Source organism: Podarcis erhardii, assembly GCF_964252035.2.
Source record: "Podarcis erhardii genome assembly, chromosome: 5".
Classification (NCBI taxonomy): domain Eukaryota; kingdom Metazoa; phylum Chordata; class Lepidosauria; order Squamata; family Lacertidae; genus Podarcis; species Podarcis erhardii.
The window spans coordinates 67529400-67546581 of NC_138509.1; the positions used below are offsets into that span (position 1 = coordinate 67529400).

The 17182-nt window shown below is 42.2% G+C and overlaps 1 protein-coding gene and 1 long non-coding RNA gene across 3 annotated transcripts in view; one reads left to right on the forward strand and one right to left on the reverse strand.

Annotated features, from left to right (window-relative positions):
• Nucleotides 1-17182, reverse strand: part of PIK3CB (phosphatidylinositol-4,5-bisphosphate 3-kinase catalytic subunit beta) — a 108791-nt gene that overhangs the window by 85768 nt on the left and 5841 nt on the right. The gene's annotated exons all lie outside the window — the stretch shown is intronic.
• On the forward strand, nucleotides 672-10665 carry LOC309341834. The gene is made up of 3 exons (XR_014156577.1): nucleotides 672-799; nucleotides 6795-6878; nucleotides 7742-10665. It is a non-coding gene; the product is annotated as an uncharacterized lncRNA (long non-coding RNA).

The following is a 17182-nucleotide window of genomic DNA, read 5'->3' on the forward strand; positions in this document are numbered from 1 at the left end:
TTCAAATCCCCGTGATGGGGTGAGCTCCCGTTGCTCGGTCCCTGTTCCTGCCAACCTAGCAGTTCAAAAGCACCTCAAAGTACAAGTAGATAAATAGGTACCGCTCTGGCGAGAAGGTAAACGGCGTTTCCGTGCACTGCTCTGGTTCACCAGAAGCGGCTTAGTCATACTCGCCACATGACCTGGAAGCTGTACGCCGGCTCCCTCGGCCAATAAAGTGAGATGAGCACCGCAACCCCAGAGTCGGTCATGACTGGACCTAATGGTAAGGGGCCCTTTACCTTTACCTAGATAAGACCATGTTGACTTGGTTCTCTTCACTATGAAAATGAAGGTGCAGAGAATAAGAAGTGCACTCTGCCTCTAGTCCTAACCAAAGCCTTTTATGAAAACCAACATGGTCAGGAAGCTGTCCTTGGTTCTGGGGTGGGGAGGCAAGAAATCCTCTCCCAGTGATGTTCCTTTCCAGTTCCATTCCATGTAGAATTGTACTAACAAAACCACTGAAAGTTTACGTTCCTTAAAATAGAACTCAGGTGTAGTTTGTACGCTTGCCTCAAGGAATCCTTTTCATGTTCTGATTGGAAACTGTAGTAGAAAACCTGAAGTGCTCAACTCGCTTTGCTCAATACCTCTGTCAGGTGGCTTAATCATAGTAGCAAGGTGCTATTATATACAATCATGGTTGAAGACATGACTTGCTGTGTCACTGTGTTGTTGAGTGCCTTCTAGGTTTCATGATGGAAATGGCTCATGGGGTGAAGAGATTTCTCAGACTGTTCAATTCCTGGTACTGCAAGTAAGTTTTGGGGGTTTTTTAACTGGCAAAATTACAGGTAAAATGCACAGTAAATTCTGCTGGAATTTTATGAGGACTTTTATTTTACAATTGCAATGTGGTGTGGAAATGTGTTGAACTGAAGATTTGAATAAGAAGTTGAAATTTGACAGATTTGTCCATCTTTAACCAGACTTGGCATGTGCTCCCTAGTTGATTCTTAATGGGGTCAGATATTTTTTCACTGTGATTCTTCAGTGAGCTCTTAGAAAAGCACTTTCCTGCTGCAGGTATTACATTTGTTTATTGCCCTTCCTCTGAAGATCCCAGGGCGAATCCCAACAGAAAAATTCAAAATGAGAACACAAAATACATAATAAAACAAAAACAAACCAATGCCCTGTTCCCACTCTACTTTTGCATCTTATTACCATTCAACTTACTTCTGAGTAAGCATGCGCTGGATGGTGCTGCTAAACCAACTTGACAGCAACAGTTCTTGCATGGGAACTCTGGAAATTTCATTTGTGAGAAGGGGAAGCTAGAGCTCACTAACAGGCAATTCTCTAAAACTTGCATTAGAAAGATCTATTCTCTGTGGCTTCCCAGCCTGCTCCTGCAAGTGGGCAGGAAGCCAGAGGGAGGCTGGCTGTGTCAGCAAGAGCACAGCTCCTCCTCTCATTCATCTGTTTTGGTCAGAAAGAAGGAAGGAAGCAAAATTTGCTTACACTATGCCTTGGTGGACGCTCCCTCGTCTTACACATGCTTTGGTCTTTGCCTTTCCTCCAGGGAAAACTTGAAGAATGGAACACTGAAGGCCAAAGGTGATGATATCTTCAGCAATCACCAACTGTGCTTTTAAAAAGGCACAGGGAAGGGTGGTTGGAGACAACCCTTTCCTACGCACCACCAATGAAAATTTGGAGGAAGGAATGGAGTCTGCAATTATTTATATTTCATTTTAATTTAGGGCAGCAGCAATTGCTAGATATGTGTTCAGGGGCATGTGTAGCTTGGCCCAAAGACTGCAGGTCACCACTGAGAAAAATAAATTTCCTTTGGCTATCTGAAGAATAAATTTCCTTTGGCTATTTGAAGAAGTGTGCATGCACACGAAAGCTCATACCTAGAACTAACTTAGTTGGTCTTTAAGGTGCTACTGGAAGGAATTTTTTTTCTTTTATTTTGTTTTTCCTTTGGGTGGGTTCCTTCCTGCTTAGAGGAAAAAAGCAGAAGAGAGGCAGAAGCCAAGGTGTACCCTCAAAGGAGGATTCCTGCTCCAGGGGGGTGGGGTGCATACATTTACACCTCACTTTTTTTTAATAGTAGAGTTCATTTTTCAATACAGTTGCCAATAGATTAAGATGGCATATCATCCCATTGCAATAGACATGGTAACTCCAAAGTTCATGAAACTTTCTACACCTACAGTGACCAAGTTGCATATAATGTCTGCATTTGGTTCCAGGAATGGTCTGGAGGCATATGAGGCCATCACAAATCTGTGGATTTGTACACTTGGAATATTGTGTACAGTTGTGGTTGCATCCCCTCAAAAAGGACATTGTAGAGCAAGAAAACGTTGAGAAAGGACAACCAAAAGGGGAGATGCCCGAACCAAGGGATCCAAGGATCTCCCTTATAAGGAAAGGTTACAACATTTGGGGCTTTTTCGTTTAGAAAATGGAGAATATGGAATGACAGAGGTGTATAACATTCTGCATGGTGTGGAGAAAGATTTTTTTCCCCTTCTCTCTTATAATACTAGAACTGGAACACTCCACTGAAGCTGAAAGTTGGAAGATTTAGGCAGCCAAAAAAACCACTTTGGCTTCACACAGTACATAGTTAAACTATGGAATGTGTAGCAATGACCACTAGGTTGGCTGGCTTTAAAAGAGGGTTAGACAAACCAATGGCGGATATGACTATCAGTGGCTACTCTGCACGATGGCTATGTTCTACCTCATTATTCGAGGCAGTATGTCTCTGAGTCGTGACACGGGTGGCGCTGTGGGTTAAACCACAGAGCCTAGGACTTGATCAGAAGGTTGGCAGTTCAAATCCCCGTGATGGGGTGAGCTCCCGTTGCTCAGTCCCTGCTCCTGCCAACCTAGCAGTTCGAAAGCGCCTCAAAGTGGAAGTAGATAAATAGGTACCGCTCCAGCGGGAAGGTAAATGGCATTTCTGTGTGCTGCTCTGATTTGCCAGAAGCGGCTTAGTCATGCTGGCCACATACCTGGAAGCTGTACGCTGGCTCCCTCGGCCAATAAAGCGAGATGAGCACTGCAAACCCAGAGTCGGCCATGACTGGACCTAATGGTCAGGGGTCCCTTTACCTTTACCTATGTCTCTGAGTATCAGTTGGTAGCAATTGCAGGTATAGGGAGTGCTCTTGCACCCGGGTCCTGCTCACAGCCTTCCCATAGAAACATGGCTAGAGCAGGAAACTGATCTGCATCGGCAGGATGTTCTTATGTTCATATGAGGGGCTGTAGGCTGCTGTTAATCTGCTTTCATTCTATCAGCTGCACACCAAAAATCTTTGACGAGAAGCATAATAATGGATATAGATGCAAACTCCTTTGCACACAAAGGGCATGTTCTTCAGACCACTTAAGTGTACCAAGTTTGAACATGTTGACTATGGCTGCCCCATACAGGACAGCCACCTCCACTGAAGAAGTCTGTATGTCAGGGTGGATTAGAAGGTCATATTTGGTTCCAAGATGCAGTTAACGTAATGTAGGGGAATGGAGGAGAGACAGGTTGGCTTTCATGCTTCGAAAGTGCACCAACATCACCATGTCATTTCTGAAGCATTGAAGAGACTGTTGAATGAAGTGTATTTGGCTTTTAAACTGTTCACCGGTATGTCCTCTGTTAAAGGAAAATATAATGAAAATGATGTACAGATGGTATTTGACTCCTGTAAAATTAGCAAATATATATCATAACTGTGACAATCTATGTTGGAAATGTAAAGAAAAGGAAGGAACCTTTTTTTTATATAAATATTTATTAAAGTTTTTAAATATAAATGCACAAAAAATAAACGATCTTACTTCTATCACAACAATTTCATCACTTCTTTGGACTCCCTCACGTCTCCCGCTCCCATTTACATCGTTAAAATTTTTTTCCAAACAAATTATCAACTTGTTTACAATCTCATGTCCACTCATTCAAATATAATCTAGCACTTCTTCCAGAAAAGGAAGGAACCTTTTATCATATGTGGTGGACCTGTCCCAAGGTGAAAGACTTCTGGGAAAAGAACTGCTGCTTGTATTTTGTTAGCTAAAAAGTGGAAAACCCAAGAATTACCAACAATAGAAGAATGGCAGATGAAGATGATGGATTTTTTGGAGCTAGCCGACCTAACTGGAAGAGTCCGCGACCAGAAGGAGTATCAGGAAGAGTGGATCAAATTTAATGATTATTTAGTTAAATATGTTAAGTTAAATTAACTGAAAACAGCTTGCAGATATTTAATTGGCTTAGGATTTTATTTATGTTAAGTGATGAACTAATATGTTTAATTCCATAATGTGAAGATTTAAGGGTGTTAATGTTTAAGTTAAATTTCATAAGAATTGGGATTTGGAAAACCGTTAAAAGGACATGCAATGAAATTCAACCAAGGGGAAGCGAGGAAGTCACTTAACAAAGTTGATAAGTGTAATTTTCAATAAGGCTATTATTTATGTTTGTTTTATCTTGTGTGTTTGTTTGTTTATAATATTGTGAAAACCAATTTTTTTTTTTGGAAAAAACAACAACCTGTTCATCAGTAACTTGGATGTTACTTGGGTTCTCCCAAGCCCTTAGTCTTTCAACAAATGGTAGCTACAGACAAAATGTCTCTTGTATTAGAATCAAGGAGACCATCACTTTCTTTATGAATAAGCTGCATGGCAGAAGCATCTCCTCTTGATTTCTGCCTGGTGCCGAGAGAGGATCCAGTTCTAATGTAAAGACGTGGAGGGAAATGCATTACCCAAACCCCAGAAACTGAAACATGTGGAAGTTCTCCTTTTTAGTAAAAGCATTAGTCATTACCTTGTATTACTCATTACCCTTTTGCCATAAAAATATCCACAGTATTTTCAGCCTGCCCAGAATGCCACGTGATTTCTTGCACAATGTGCTGAGAACAGAGTGGAAGTGCTGAGGACAATAGTCCGTTAGGGAATCACCTGAAGGAAGTTTATTAATGCGGGGAAACAAGTGTTATATTTGAAACCTAATTCACAGAAAGTGCCCCGTGTCTCCAGAAGAGGAAATGGGTTATTGCACAAATCATGTGAACTCAGTTGTATACTCATAGTGGCTGTCACGTAGAAATGATAATTTGTAAATGCATTTATTGTGCTTTGTCGTGAAAGTGCAATGGCAGGGGCTATTCAGTTTGTTACTTAAGGTTAATTTTGTTCCTGTTAAAGTCAGCCGGAGGGGTTGCTCAGCAACCAGGCAGAATGAAATGATCTCTAGTGAGGTAGCCCATTGTCTGCCTAGCTGTGTAGTTCTGAGGGATTTTTTTTCTGTGTATGTTTGGCGGAACGTCTCCCTGCTATGTACAAAGTCGGAACTAAGAATGGCAAAACCCTTTTTCCTCAAATTATTCACTATGTTTGTGCAGTTTTCTCAGTAAAGTGCTATCAAGACATTCCCATCTGGACTACATCATTAATTGACTTTGCTAACACTTTCTTCTCATTGCAAATTACAGGCATGGGAAAGGCTGCTTACCGTCTTGCTGGTGAGTGGTGGTTGCGGCCTGATGTGGTGCCACCTCTCTCCCCTGGACGCGCAGTGCCATTTTAGATTGTTTCCCCATCTCCTCCAGCCACCACAGGGGCTCACAGGTTCCCACCTAACCCGTCCTTCCAATGAGCCAATCTGTGGTGGCCCGGGGGGGGGGGCAGGGCATGGCCATCTACTTACCTGACTGACCACTCAGCACAGCATCCACTTGGATGGGAGCACATCTCCCTTGATGCTCAATCAGGACCAGTGCAGATTTTGGGACACTAACCCCAAATCTTGCTGCAAATCCATCTCAGCTATTTCATTAGAATCTTGCGTGCTAGGACAAATTACGTGACAAACATCATGTTTCATTTGACCAGAGTAACAGTGCATAGAATATACCATTTTTGTACATTATTTTCGTGAATATCTGCATTTTTATGTACAATTTACCTAACGCCTGCATTTTGGACACTTTACTTGGCTGGAGAACTGCATTGCAAAATTTGGAGAAGCGTGAATTGCTGTGTTTCAGTTTGCAGATTGTTTTGGAAAGTGGGAATTAGGTAGATTTTATGTTACTTCAAAGCCAATGAAGCTCATTTCTTAAAGCATACAAACACAAACCAAACAATTCCCCCCCCCCAACCCAACCCACCTTGTAAGGTATGTACTGCTCTTTTATCTGAAAAATGCCAGGAATGACAATTTGTCTGGAAGGTTTATTGGATGACTGAGGAGACACATATTCATTCTCACACTCTAACTTGCTTGGACTACTAACAGCAAAGATAATCCTTCTAAAAATACACAGACGGCCCAATCCACAATCCTGTTAACCTAATTACAAATAATGGTACGGAGGTTTTCCCCTTTCCCATCATGTTCTGATTGAATGAATTTTCAATCTGTTCTCTATCTGTTTTTAAAATCACCCAGAGATCACACCCAATTCCTTCAGTCCAATAGTTTAGCAAATAGACAAAAGTTGAGCCTAAGAACCCTTGTCATTCCATCCCACTTTGACACACTGATCCTAATAGCAATGCATTCTGGTCCATATTTCTGGAATTTGTACAAGAGAACATAAATCAGCTCACTCAAGTATACCTGTATGCTTTGCATTCCCCCTATTTCAACAACCAGAAACCCACCTGGCCCCAGAACCCCAATCCCAGCACCAAATTATATTGGATTTTCACAATGAGATGAGCAGGATCTGTTCATGTTAGATGCTTGTAATTGACATATTCTGTTTTCACAGAGCACTATGAGACATCAAGATGGGGGCCCTTTCATTGTCAGCCTGCAAGCAGCTCAGCTGTCTTCCAAGATTTCGCCAACCAAGGTTGCTTACGGCTCTGAAATTTCTGCAGCTGATCCTTTTGGTGCTTAAGGGTGTTGTTAGTTTACATTGTTTCTCTTTCCTCCGGCTTTATGCATTTTCATTATCTAAGCTCTGAGGGCCTTTATGAATTTGCCCTCACCCAAACAAGTATCAGGTCACAGTTTTCTTTTGAGAAACTCGAAGCAAAGCAGTTTAGTTTTGTATTATAGCCAGATGGGTTAAAAAAGGTTAATGCACAGATGAGCAGACAAGTCCAATGCTACTGAATATTAAAAACAATACAGCATAGGCAACCCTATACAGAGGATAAAATGTCTTAAGAGATTAGGGTGCGCCCCCCCCCCCAGTTATATCAATGCTCTGTTGCTGTCGGTGACCTCTGTAGAGTAAAAAGGCTAAAGGCTAAACTGCTTTTCTGAAGCATATTTTGGGTGTTAGGTATATATGCATGTTTACATAAAGATGTGCTTTGAATGGATATATGTGTGTGTGTGTGTGTGTGAGAGAGAGAGAGAGAGCGCGAATAGGAGGAGGAGGTATAGTGGGCCAATCAACCAGTGACACACAGTCTCTACCTCCAATGGTTAGCCAGGAGAGAATGCAGCCTTGCTACTCAGTCCTATGATCAGGGAACCTGGCATCTGATCCTATGAGCTGCTGTCTCATGATGCCAGAGCTGACCACAAGCCATTCTTCCACAAGATGGAGAGCTAAAATTATCATACAGCAGTACAGTGAGCACTTTGTTGTTGCTAGAGCAGCGAGAGGAATAGACTATTGAGGTGTTTGAGGCAGCTGTTCTTTCACTGCAGCCTTTTCCTGCTTTCTATTCTCTGTGATAAACTTCCCTTTGTTTCTTCCAGCTGCACAACTGAGGCAGAAGGACACCAAAAAAGAACGGCTCAACTGACATCCGCACCAGACTGTAAATGCAGGTGTTGGACAAACGAATTTCAGTCTCTGATTACCGAGAGCAGATGATGTCCATAGAGATTAGCAGCTCTTAGCAGTATTGGTTCTTTGCCAACACAGTTAACTGCAAAGTTTACTGCAAAGTATGTTGGGGAACAACATTGCAATATACAGTTTTAATACCTGCATAAAAACATATTGATTTAAAACCAATAATCAAATAAGCAGAGATGAAAAGCTTCATCTCTTTGTTCAACTTTGTTCAACTCTTTGTTCAGGTAACACAAGTGAGACCAATGATGCAAACAGGCTGTAAGGAAGACCTGTGTGCTTTTGACTATAATGGGCTGCTTAGAAGTGCACAAAAACCCTGCAATCCATTTATTTCATTTTTAAATGAATAAATCTTCAGTTCTATAAATTCAATACCGCTTAAAATCACCATGCCGCACATAAACATAAATGGGGGGGGGGGGGATGAAGCAGTTTTACAAGCTTGCCCATGATGGCACTGCCCTAAAGCTGTTCTCTATACATGCCTAGTGCCATTTTGCCACCATGGCTTCCAACATCACCAAAAATAATTTTAAAAACTCAAATGAACTTCAAATGAACTTGCTCAAGTCTCTTATAGTGTGGCTACATAAGCTCCATCCATATTAGCACCTGTATTAATTCAGAGGGAGGTGATTGCAAAGAGAAGATAGGGCATATTAGATTACTCCAATCTACAACCACCAGCTGTGGAGTGTAGGTTTTTTTAAACCTTGCACAGCATTAGTTTGCTTACCTGCATGAACCACTCTTCTTAGATATATTATCTTAACTGCCCTGGTAACTGGCTGAAGAGCAAGGGCTAGATTTGTAAAATAAAATAATCCCTAGCACAGCGTACAGAAATACGATACAAGCTTATTTCTTGCACATGGTCACTTATTTCTCTCCTTCTGCTACTGCCTTGATATACTGCTGCTCTGAAGTATTAATGAACTAAGGTTAAGTAGGAAGGGAAGCAGAATCAATAATAATTGCATCCCATTGATTTAATAATTATTTAATATCACTAGGGAGCATTTAGTTCTGTTCAGTAGTTTCCTCATTAGATTAAGTGCTGTTACTGGGATGCCTTTCTGGATCTCATCCCCTGTCTTAGAAGTACAGTGGTACCTCAGGTTAAGTACTTGATTCGTTCCGGAGGTCCGTTCTTAACCTGAAACTGTTCTTAACCTGAAGCACCACTTTAGCTAATGGGGACTCCTGCTGCCATTGTGCCGCCACCACAAGATTTCTGTTCTCATCCTGAAGCAAAGTTCTTAACCTGAGGTAATATTTCTGGGTTAGCGGAGTCTGTAACCTGAAGCATATGTAACCTGAAGCGTATGTAACCCGAGATACCACTGTATTAAATACCTTGCTTGTTCATGTGATCAGCACTGGGTCCCTTGCTGTCAGAACTCCCAAGGTTTCCAATAATGCTCTGGTCTAGTCCAGCCACTCTTACTAGGTATACAGGCAATGTCCAATATATTGATGTTCAGCTATAAAAAAGGGTACTTTTTGCATTGAACTAAGTAGCACCGCAACAGCTGCAGCAGCTTAAACAAGGAGGGAAGCTATTATTGCCTTTAAAAAATGCCAGTCAATAATGTTATTGCTTTTCTCCCACTTTCCTGCATCTATTTTTAAAGCTGCTATGCCGCTCTCCCTTCCAGTTACTGATTGATCTCATTAAAATATGGAGCACTCTTACCTACTCTCTTTGGCAATGTATCAGAGAGAACTTGGATGTCTCGATTTCTCCATCTCCCTCCTTTCAACTTTTACATTAGCTCTGCTAACAAAACAAACTGCCTAACAGGTGACTCATTCCAATGGGAGTGCTTTCAAATGTTGGAGAAGCGATATTCAGGAAGCTGAACCAATCCCTCACTTCCTAACCCATCACTTTCACGTTTCCTCCCCATGATTTATTGTATAGGCTGGATATGAATTCCCCTTGTTGCTTTTACAACACAGTGCATTCATCCCAGCACTTGTGATGATTCTGAACATTAATGTACACAAGCACACCCTTCAATATTGTCATGAATGCCTAACAGTAATTGCTATTTTAAGTATACTGTACATGGTTGCTATTGTTATACTAGCTGCTTTGAAAAAATACATCACTTTTATTTTCTGTGTAAGACTACGCACAGGTTTCCACTGGAATTTGTTGCCTCCCATTACTAGTATTTTCTGTGGGAGTGTTCAATTAGATGCCAAGTTCCTGCTGTGTTTTTAAATAGAGTATTTTGCTGTTCTGACATGCAGAGAGCATTATGCAATGACACACCCTCCCACTCATCACATCTGCTCAGAGTCATAGTATCTGTATATGTAGGAGGCACAACAGTCTGTGTTTACTGCTATTTATTTCTGGTAGCCTTCAAAAAGGCAGCATGATTCAATTTCCTTCTTTCCTGGGCAACAACCGACCTGTGTACTAAATTGTACATTGGGCATCCCGAATATGTAAGGAAGTCAATCCCAATTGTTGGGAGGGGATGCACAGTCAAAGGTACATATTTCCATATGTGGTGGTGTTGTCACATCATCAAACCCTTCTGAATGCTGTCTTCAAAGAAATAAGCTTGATACACAACAAAATGATTGAAATGTCCCCTGCACTAGCATTACTTGAGTTTAGGATCCCATCTGCTCATGATCATCCTAAAGATGACCTTTTAGCCTTTCTATTGACTGCTGCGCATATGGAGATAGCCAGATGTTGGAAAACCGGTGATGGGCTGAACTTTGATTCTTGGTATAAGTAATTTTATCATGACAAGTACTTGTTTACTGTTGTAACAATTGTTTTCTCAAAATTTATCTTCTGTACCATGAAAATAAATAAAAACAGTATTTTTTATTCTTTTTTTAAAAAAATCAGTAAATTAACACTTCCAAGGCCTCGGTCCAGTATACCTGGACCAACACTGGCCTCGGTCCAGTATACCTAAAGGAGTGTCTCCACCCACATTGTTCTGCCCGGACACTGAGGTCCAGCTCCGAGGGCCTTCTGGTGGTTCCCTCACTGCGAGAAGTGAGGTTACAGAGAACCAGGCAGAGGGCCTTTTCGGTAGTGGCACCCAGGGCCTTGCAGAGCCAGGCAGAGGCCCGGGCCAGGTAGATAATGTGCCCCCCTTTTTTTTACCCTGGGGATAACTGAAGTCTTATAAATAAGTAAATATATAAATAATTTTCACAAAGGTTATGCTGACAAATAATTTTATTTCAAGGCTTGAACCGTATCTGCATATAAAGACGAAATGGAAAATATAGATAAATATGCTGACCGAGGCCCGCTTTGGAATCGGAGGCTTGGGCCAAGTGGCCCATATGGCACCCCCTCTGTCTGGGCCTGGTGGCACCCACCGTGTGGAACGCCCTCCTATCAGATGTCAAGTAAATAAACTACAGTGGTACCTCAGGTTACATACGCTTCAGGTTACAGACTCCGCTAACCCAGAAATAGTGCTTCAGGTTAAGAACTTTGCTTCAGGATGAGAACAGAAATCGGGCTCCCGCGGTGTGGCGGCAGTGGGAGGCCCCATTAGCTAAAGTGGTGCTTCAGGTTAAGAACAGTTTCAGGTTAAGAACGGACCTCCGGAACGAATTAAGTCCTTAACCTGAGGTACCACTGTATTTGACTTTTAGAAGACATCTGAAGGCAGCCCTGTTTAGGGAAGTTTTTAATGTTTGATGTTTTATTGTGTTTTGAATATTCTGTTGGGAGCTGCCCAGAGTGGCTGGGGAAATAAACTATTATTATTATTATTATTATTATTATTATTATTATTATTATTATTTCAGCATTTCATAAAGCACCTTGATTTGGCTTGGATGAATTTAAGGGCTGATAGATTGGGTTCAGAAGTCTGGGTGTGCTTGGTTCCACCACCCCCATTCACTATCAAGAAATTTAATAAAATGCCGTAGTCATTGCAACGTCCTGCATTAGATGCTGTATGTTTTTAATGGACAAACCATGGTTTAGGAACCCCTGCTCTGAAGCATTTGCAACTGCTTCTCCAATTTTGTAAACCTAAGTAATTAATGACAGTGCTAAGCAGCACTAGATGCCAAATGACCCTCTGAGTAACCTACAAGACAGAAGGTTAACAAATCTTATTGTAAGACAAAACATGGTACCGGTACATTTGCTACCAGTAGATGATGAAATAGCCACCTAGCCAGAAAGCTTTAAAGGGGGACTGGACAAATTCATGGAGGATAAGGCCATCAATGGCTACTAGTCACGAGGGTTGCATATTGCTTCCAAAATCACAGACATCATGCCCTTGAAATTACCAGCCTCTGGAAAACAACAGCAGAAGAGGCGAATTAAGGTTCTGCTTGAGGGCTTTCAGGGACAAGAATGCTGGACTGCATAAACCTATATAGAAGGGACAAGAATGCTGGACTGCATAAACCTATATATTCTCACTATTTCGCCTCTGGAAAACAACAGCAGAAGAGGCGAATTAAGGTTCTGCTTGAGGGCTTTCAGGGACAAGAATGCTGGACTGCATAAACCTATATAGAAGGGACAAGAATGCTGGACTGCATAAACTGCATAAACCTATATATTCTCACTATATAGAAGGGTCTGGAAACTTCTGTTTCAGTGTATCTGAAGAAGTGTGCATGCACACGAAAGCTCATACCAAGAACTGACTTAGTTGGTCTTTAAGGTGCTACTGGAAGGAATTTGTTTTGTTTTGACTATGGCAGACCAACACGGCTACCTATCTGTAACTGCATAAACCTAGGGACTGATCCTGCAGGCAGTCTCTTCCTATGATCACCAAGAACCTAGGGTCACCCACCTAAGAGATCTGGGAATCTCCAGAACCATTTCAAAAGCACAAGTGATTTCATTGTTATCACTGCCATATATGGTCTTTGCCAGAGCTGCAGTGTTTCCTCAGATTTGTTCCAATTTAGAGTTCATTGTTATGTATGTGTGTTACCTGTGGTAACTTCAGCCAAGAAGCAGGGCAAGCCTATTCAAAGCTGCAGCATTCCACTCTACAACCAATGCAAGCAAAGCTGCTAGACCAAAGCACTGACGTAACTCCGCTAAAGCAGAACAGGAATTGCCCTAAAGTATTCCATGGAGATCTAACTCTTATTGCACTTTGCAACAGGAGTGTTATTGTTTAACTCCATATTTAAATATTACATTTTAAACCCACACTAACTTTGCCCTTCTTCTGTGACTTTAAAAATGGGTTGCTTTCAGCAACAGCCATTCTCCCTTTCCTTTAAATCAGTACCAATCTGAAGCTAAGGAGAGGTGTTCCTACTGGTCTTCAGTTAAAGAAAAAGCACTGAGACATCCAGCTCTTTCCACTTCCCCCTTACATCTCTTTGCCTGAATTCTGCTGGTAGCTGTCAACATAGTTAATGTTCTGAAGCTGAGGTTTAAAAGGGCCGAGCTTATTCAGCAGTAATTTTGCTACCCACATCCCCTTTGTTTTGCGAGCCTCAAGTGTGAGGAAAGGGGGACCTTTCATGTGTAGGCAACAAGATATAATAGGAGAGACATCCTTAAAGATAAACAAATAGGAGAAATTGCTTGCCTTGGACCACAACATTGTCTATTTAGAGAGCCAATGAGGCGATGCTCCTGGATAACAGGATTTGAATACCCACACAGCCAAGAAGCTCACTGGGTGACCTGGGGTCAGTCACTGTCTCTCAGCCTGGCCTACCTCACAGGGTTGTTGTGAGGTGATAGCCATATACGCCATCTTGAGCTCCCCGGCAGGCGGGCGGGGGGAGGTGGTAGATAAATGTAATAAATAAAGACACATGAATTCATGAATATGGGTGAGAATGTAGCAACCCTTGTGCCCCCTCCTGAACCGAACTCCACACCAAGCTTAACAATGCCCCACATCTATACTAGATCTCTTCCCCTCTACCACCTGTGATTAATCCAGGTAGAAATGAGGTGAGATGAAGACATTAGGAGGCTGGGGAGGAAGGTAAGGTGCCGGATATCTTAAAAAGATGATTTTGAATGCATGTCATCTACAAGTATCAATAGTGGGGCAGCATATAAAAGTTTTCTACCATAATCACCACCACCACCACCACCACCACATTATTGTATGTGTTGTTCTTTAAAACTTATGCTGGGATGCAAATGCGACAAGAATTGAAAACGACAATACTTTAAATGTTGGTTCTGCTCAAGGAGGAAACACAGTGATGGGCTGATGTCACCAAGTTGCTCTCTAATTCAGCATAATAGGCATGTGGTAAAAGTCTGCATGTTATTATTTACTAAAACCACAGAGGTCACAAAAGGGATAAGCATCCCCATCAAATACTGGGGGAGGGAGGAGAGGAGAGATGGAGCCAAAGAAGGTGCATTTATGAGCATACAAGTGGGGGAAATGTGGGTTTCAAAAATCGTTTATCACTGCTGCTAGTTGCACAGCATGCAGTCAGGCATTTCCATTTTCAGCACTGCTGCCTTGTACATTAAGATGAGGTTAGCTCTTTTTAAACATGTTCCAGGCTATGAAGGATGTGGGAAAGGATTGGATGGAACCTTAATAAACAGTGAAAGCAGGATAGCAGGAAGATCAAAATGGAAGGCACATCAATTCAACCTTACAAGGTGAGAGTGAATCACATTCCAGCAAATTCAGGTTGCACAATCAAAATTGATTTGGAGTTCTTGTACAGCAACGCCCCTGCCCAAAGTATCAGACTTTTTGATATAAGGAAAGCGACAAGAAAATGCAATGGAAAGTGAAGGGTAACAGTTTCTTGATGCAACACAGTATAATCTCCCTGCAAACAAATCAGAAGGAATGCTCAATAAACACCTAATTGCCCTTCAAACAAATCAAGGTAAATATCCATTCCATACTGCTGCCTGGAAGGACCCTTTGGTATTCAGTATTTCTTGAAACATCAGTATGCACCATGCCAAATATTTACCAGAGCCATACACTAAAGATAGTAAGTAATAAACTCAAAATAGCAGGTCAGCCCAAGAAGACATGGCCCAGAAATGTGGCTTATTAATACATAACATGCATAAATGAAATATTCACCAGTTGACAAATGGAATGCCACAATCAAAGATAGAATGAATAAGGCAGTCATTGGAAAGGTCATTGAAGTGGGTGGTTGTGACTGAGATGATGCCTTGGTCTTCCCTGTACCTCTTACACTGCCAATATTATTATAGGTATTTCCAGTTTTATTCTTTCCATCTAAATGCAGCAAATATATATATATATATATATATATATAGTTCAGGAGGTTGGTAGGAGAGAATCTGCTGAAGCAGGAGACGGTTTGCCCTGTGCGTATTTTCCAACTCTATATAGGTGTGGACAGTACTTGTACCAGGAAGCTAGTCTTACCAGGAAAGATAGGGATCTGCCACTTTCTCTCCTCCCACATAGAAAATGATGCAGAGGGGTAGAACATGTACTAGTAGACATAACAAAGAGGAGGTATAGTTTTAAGAGCTGTGTCATGTCTGACTGTTTCTTTCCTCCTGTCAAAACTCCTACACGTGTGTGTGTGTGTGTGTGGACAAACACCAATACAACACCCACATCCCGAGAATAAGACACTGACATTTATCAAGTGCTTTTAATACCCTTCTATTTTAATCTAGGACTCCTCACCAAAATCCTTTTATAAGTACTCTGATTCCTTGCAAGGATCTTTACTTCACAATGCAATATCCTGCAAGCCCCCCAAATAATCTGGATAAATTTTCTAAGATTGGCTGTTGGGTCCCCAGTTATTGTTGGACTAGGTAAAGGTAAACGGACCCCTGACCATTAGGTCCAGTCATGGCTGACTCTGGGGTTGCGGCGCTCATCTCGCTTTATTGGCCAAGGGAGCCGGCGTACAGCTTCCGGGTCATGTGGCCAGCATGACTAAGCTGCTTCTGGTGAACCAGAGCAGTGCACGGAAATGCCATTTACCTTCCCGCCAGAGCGGTACCTATTTATCTACTTGCACTTTGACGTGCTTTCAAACTGCTAGGTTGGCAGGAGCAGGGACCGAGCAACGGGAGCTCACCCCATTGCGGGGATTCGAACTGCCAACCTTCTGATCGGCGAGTCCTAGGCTCTGTGGTTTAACCCAAAGCACCACCTGTGTCCCTCTATTGTTGGACTACATCTGGCATAATCCGTGACTGTCAGCGAAGATGGCTGCAGAGGATGGGAATTGTAGTTCAACAACATCTTGGGACCCAAGGCTGAGGAACACTGATCTAGAAAGCCACTGAGTTTCCCCATTTTAACTCTGTGGAACTGAATGGGGAGTTTGGTAGGATATGGACTATCCAAGCAGTATTTATTTACTGCTTTTTAATTTTTGACTTTCATCCAAAGGCTCCTGAGGCGGTTTACAGTTTCCATATTAAAACAGTGAAACCATTCATAAAACGAAAAATCAATAGACTAGTAACAGCAACAGACAAATCAATTTCAGCTGATCCACCATGCATCGTAAGTGATATACCTATAAGGTACAAAGGTAAAGGTAAAGGACTCCTGGACGGTTAAGTCCTGTCAAAGGCAACTATGGAGTGCGGCGCTCATCTCGTTTTTAGGCCGAGGGAGCCCCTGTTTGTCCACAGACAGCTTTCCAGGTCATGTGGCCAGCATGACTAAACAGCTTCTGGCACAACGGAACACCGTGACAGAAGCCAGAGTGCACAGAAACACCATTTACCTTCCCACCACAGCGGTACCTATTTATCTACTTGCACTGGTGGGCTTTCAAACTACTAGGCTGGCAGGAGCTAGGACAGAGAAACAGGAGCTCACTCCGTCATGGGGATTCGAACCGCTGACCTTCTTATTGGCAAGCCCAAGAGGCTCAGTGGTTTAGACCACAGCACCACCCACGTCCCAGTTATGCCTATATGGTCTTGAGCACCTCTCTAGGGCCAAAGTTTCAACACTACATTACATTTCCAACAGATACACAGAACAACCCTGAAAGATGGAACCAAACAGTGGGAACTGGACAAGATTTCCTGGTAGACAGAAACCATCGAAGAGAAAATCCAGTCTCTCCACAGGGAGGATGCGTAAAATGTGACAGGTATGTGATGATTCATATGAGTGAGGAAGACGGGAACATTGTGCCAGGTACACCAGGACTTTTAAAGAGATAGCATTTTGGGCTTTCTCTACAGATGGGTCATGAGGTCTTGTGAACAGAGAACAATAGTAACATGATTCAAGGGGAGGCAGAGTGAGAGTGTGTGTGTGTGTGTGTGTGTGAGAGAGAGAGAGAGAGAGAGGGGGGGGGGAGCTGCAGACTGGGAGGCACCTTTCCGATTTCACATCTCT